At 36.5% G+C, this 5,138-nt stretch overlaps 1 protein-coding gene across 1 annotated transcript in view; it reads left to right on the top strand.

Annotated features, from left to right (window-relative positions):
• Window positions 1–5,138, top strand: part of GRM8 (glutamate receptor, metabotropic 8) — a gene marked incomplete at its 3' end in the record, with an annotated part of 325,095 nt that overhangs the window by 227,337 nt on the left and 92,620 nt on the right. The gene's annotated exons all lie outside the window — the stretch shown is intronic.

Below are 5,138 nucleotides of genomic sequence, written 5' to 3' on the forward strand. Positions count from 1 at the left end.
CGAAATGGCTTACAGCTACAGATGCCAACTTTCTGAGGAAAAAAACTGTTGCTGCAAAGATGGGAAGTTCTAACCAACTCTGACAAATAGAGGACAATCATGCCTGAGCTGAAGAGTAGTGGGAACCTGCTTACAAATTACTGTGATTTAGTTGTGATTGTGATTGGCATACACAGAAAGATCTCAACACAATAATATTTATCTTTGATTTCATTTGCTTCCAAGCGTAGCTTAAGTAAAACTGTTTTGTGAGTCAAGTAATGGGGATAAATAATTTAGCAGTGAGTAAAAAATGTGAATTGTAACTGTGAACTGAAAAAAATGTTACTAGATATCCAAGATCCAGACTTGTCAAAACAGAGGTTTGGAAAAAAAACCCCAAGAGTTGCACAGATGCACCAACTGTCTTTCAGCAGTAATTATGCACAAGCATATATAACAAAGGCAGGTAAAGGGAAGCAAATAGAATAAAAGCTGTTTGTGAGTAACTATTTTGCCTGTTACCATTTTCACAATAATTTTATTTTAATTTTTCTTCCCCCCTCCACATTACTTGTCCTCCCACCGTTACCCCAGAAAGATTTCTCTCTTTATTTAGAGCACAGTCCATAAAAGAGCTGATTTGCCATCAGCACATGCAAGAGGGGACAGAGAGACAGAAGACTGGATGGGAATGTGGAAAGGAGGGGGGAATACAAGCTCTCGGAAAGGGATCTTTCCTTGCTGGTGACAAATCCACGGTTAGGAGATTCCTGGCCCTCCTGCAGTAGGACTTCTGTCACTGCGAAGCCAACTGTTCACATTGCTGTTCCCCAACTGAAGGACAAGACGTACAAGTCTTGGGTGGGTTTTTTTGAGCTTTTTTTTTTTTTTTCCCCCCCCAATAAATACTGATTTTAACTGAAATTACCAACCATAAGAGTAAGATACATAAATCAAGCAATAGCAAACATAGAAATGAGTGGCTTAAAATAGTATAAATGGAAATCTATAGTCAGCAGTTTAGTTTTTCAAGCAGACATAGAATATTAGTTCATTGCTAGATGTATCAATAATCACACAGAAAAATCACAAGTATTACATTAATATTTTTAGGCTAGTGAAATAAAGGATGTAACCCTACCAGATGATGATGAAAAAGTAATTTCCATTTTAACTAAGTGAAAGACTATGACACATTGCAACAACTAAAGGTGAGAGTTTTTAACAAGAACATTTCTATAATTTCCAGCTGAGAGTTTTCAGAGAGGAAAATTGGAAGTTTTCTGAGTTTTTAACTTTGATTTTGATAAGCTTTTGAGAATTAGTACCCCAAAACAATGGAAGAAGCCTTATACTGAGCCAATATTTGAACTGAAGGTGAAAAGTGTGCTGGCCAGTTGTGTTCCAATCAGTCCCAGACAAAACAAAGAAAAAATGATAATAAAGGAGATTGACAAGAAAAAAAAAAAGCCATTGACTAGAGATTAGGAAATCAAGACAGCACCTTGAAGCATCCTATTTCCTACATGGAGCTTCCTGTTCCTACTCTTTTGTGTTTGCCTGCACTATTTTTCTAAGCTTGGAACCTGAGTTTATGATTAGGATCCTATTCCCATGCACACTGCATCCCTATACCAGATATCTCTATTCCTCTAAACCATGGTGCCCCACTCCTGTCTCCCAAAGTTGTCCAGTGCCCAAAACCTTTCTCAAACCCTGCACCCTCACAACATTGTTCCAATCTGAAGCTCTAACCAACTCTGTATACAAGGTTATTGACTTCAAACTTTTGTCTTCAAGTAGCATGAATTAAGATTTTAACTAGGTATATGGGATGGATTCTTGAAACTATAGAAATAATCATGAGAGATAATGTAGGCTGCACTTTTACATAAATTGCTTTCCATAATGCTAAATGGAGACAGAAAGATTTGAAGTCAATAACCTTGACAGAAATGTTAGGTGAACCAGCAATTTCCAGAAACAGGGCAGTTAAATAAATATTTTTTCCCTATATCACAAATTACAAAAGAGGTATATCCATTTGCCTTATTCAGAATTTTTTCTGTTCTTAAGAGAATAATAACTAGGAACTCTGCTCTGAAATTTTCCTACTGCCATGGACTTATATGTGCACAGAAGTTACTTCTACATATGCTTTAAGATCATGATTAAGAACATGGTTTCTAAAACTTAGATGAATTATGCAACATTTATCACCAAGCAGATTAGTCCCCTGTTGGTGAGATCAGCAACTTAAGTTTTGATTGTTTAAGATAGTTGTTTGTATCCCACAGGTGATATCATCACCATCATGAATTATCTTAGCTATATTACATTAATCTTTACTTACTGTATGCTGTTATTAAGTTTTTAATTAAGATACATTTTAATTTGTTGTTGTAAAGGCCTAATTTCTTTTGATTATGTTCCCTGAAATCTCTTGATTCCCAGTTCATACCTGGGGAATTGACAATGTCACCTGCTTCACCTTCCCCCCAGACTAGTAGCCCCAGCCACATCCATTTATCGACCTAATCCACATCTTACCTTACTACTGTTATGCTCCTTATCTTTCCCTGTCATAGGTGAGTTCCACCATCCTGAGCAGGATGCACAATTTTTCCTGCAGCACAGGAACTACAGAAACAAAGGGGGAAATGATTAGAAGGTATGGAGGCAATACCTCCTGCAACAGTCCAGCTTGTCACTTGCTCAGGAAGTGCAAGAGCAGCTGTAGCAACACTTTCACATGTACAGGCTCTTACAGGATCATTCCTGTGCTCACTCTAGGGTTCCCAAAGGAGATTTCAAATGGAAGGAGCCAGGAACAGCTGACGCTTTTCCTGGGCTAGTGTTACAGCTCTCCTAGCTCTTCTCTAGCCCAAGATGATAACATTAGTACATGTGTCTATGTATTTTCTCCATTGGTTGGGGAAAGTCTTGACATCTTGCTGAAATTCCCCACAAGCTTGCACTTCTCAACAGCTGGATTGGAAGACCTGCTGGAAAGCACTATGGCACATTTCCCTGGGTTTTCTTTGTTTGGAGATCAGAATAGGGAGGGATAGTGTGAGCCCAGTTCTTGTCTTAGTCCTTGACACGCTGTCAGACCATGGTGGTATCAAGTGCCCAGGTTCAAGAGTTGGAAACATCTCAGTCTTTCTGATGAAGGCACAGCCTAAGCAATTTTTCCAGAGGAAAAACTGTAGGATGAGAAATTGAAGTGATCATGAAGAAAGCATTAAAGCATTTCTGTTATGAGATACAAATTGTTATATTCTTTCAAGTCAGCAGTGTGTGTAGAAGCATGCCTTGTAGAGCTCAGAGTCAAGCTATAAATGATACTGTTATTACTTGATATACAAATCTGAAGAAAAATTATAACCACGACTTCCAAACGTAATATTATCTCTGTAGTAGCTGACCATATTTATGGCTTAGACAATATGCATCATTTTACTGCTGTACATTAAAATTTATTTAGGGCAGTGTAATGTAATTTAAGTTGATGAGTTCTTGCCATCTTTATAAATTATTGCTTTAGATTTTTGAGAATTCTAGAAAGAGAAGATGAAGAGAAACCTCAAAAAGAAAGAGCACATAATCCAATTTATTGGGTTTTTTTTAGTTATACAAAGCACAAAGACTCTTCTTGTCTATTGCCTTCTAGGTTTGACAGGTTTAAAACTGATAATTCTGTGGTATTCATCACCCCTTTTTATGTAAGGAAACACATTCAGTCCTAATAATTTTTTTTTTCTCTGTAATTTATAAGATAATGTAGTTTATTATCACATATCTGTGAAGAGTAAAGGTAAAATGTTACATTGTAGAAGAAATTTATGCAAATCTTATGTGTGTTTAAACTACAGTATAACAAAGGGGAGTGTAATACTGATTTTTTTTCCTTTTAAAAATCTGTACCACTTAGTACAATAGACTTACATAAGTGTTTGCAACTTTTAGTGTTTTATGACTTAGCATTTATTATAGAAAATTATTCCCTTCTGTCTTTCACCAACCCTCCACCCTTCAACATACACATCCATCCATCTGATGTGTGAGGGGAATTACATTTGGTTTAGCAATTAAAACAGATATATGCCCTTCAAACTCCTGCCCTGACCATCTTGTTTAGAGGATGAGGAAGCTCTTGGGAGCACATACAGGTAATTGAGTGCTGTGTGCCTGCAGGAGGTCTGTAAACCCTGTCCTTCACTTGTTGTCCGGCAGTCCTTAACAAGGCAGGAACATTTAAGGTAGGGATCCTGAGATCTACCCATCACTTAACGTTGGAAGCTAGTTCCCAAGTGAAGTAAGTTAATAAAGTTGCAATCTAATGAAGGCACATCTCTTCCATCCTTCATATCTTCTTTTATGTCTGCGAAATCCATTGCAACAAATTGTGTAATTTTCAGCGTGTGCAAGGAAAAGTTTTTCTGTTTGTTTATTTGCAGTAGAGTCGCATGATTTACTAATTGTTTGCTAATCATTAGATAGCATGTCTTGAAAAGTGTCTATGAAGTTACTTGTAACAAATCACAAAAATGAGTTATATGCTTTCCTCTCCAACTGGTTAGTATCTTTTCAAGAGGTAGTGATTTTAGTTTTTTTTCACTAATCCCTGAGGAGAAATAAAAGCACATCATGATTTTTCAAGGCTATCTATCTATCGATCCCAGTGCTCAGCGATGTTTAAAGCACAAAACACTACTGATTGTCAGATTACAAATTTGTTCATATGTTATCACTGTAATGTGAGACGGTGGCACTTGAAATGCAGCAGGCAAACAGAAGAAAGGCTTCTGAGTAGACTCCCTGGCTTTCTTTTTTTTCATGTCATATGGGTTTGCATACTTTGTCTAAAGAAAGGTCTTGCATACAGTATATTTTCAAGCATAAACAATGCACTTTTAAAAACTTGGATACAAGAAAATTGATATCTTGAACTGATAAAAGCTGTGTTTAGAGATAAAAAAGAAACAAAAAATAAGATATGGAAAGTTAAAATAAAAAAAAGGTGCATAAACTTTTGGTTCATTTCTAAATATTCTTAAATAATGTGAATGGATTATTTTCAAACTGAATGGGTTGTTAATCTGGTAGATAACCTAGGTGTTTAATCTTGTGGTCACTGAGTCAATGGGAACTTG

Source organism: Pygoscelis adeliae, unplaced genomic scaffold (genome assembly GCF_000699105.1).
Source record: "Pygoscelis adeliae isolate BGI_AS28 unplaced genomic scaffold, ASM69910v1 Scaffold49, whole genome shotgun sequence".
Classification (NCBI taxonomy): domain Eukaryota; kingdom Metazoa; phylum Chordata; class Aves; order Sphenisciformes; family Spheniscidae; genus Pygoscelis; species Pygoscelis adeliae.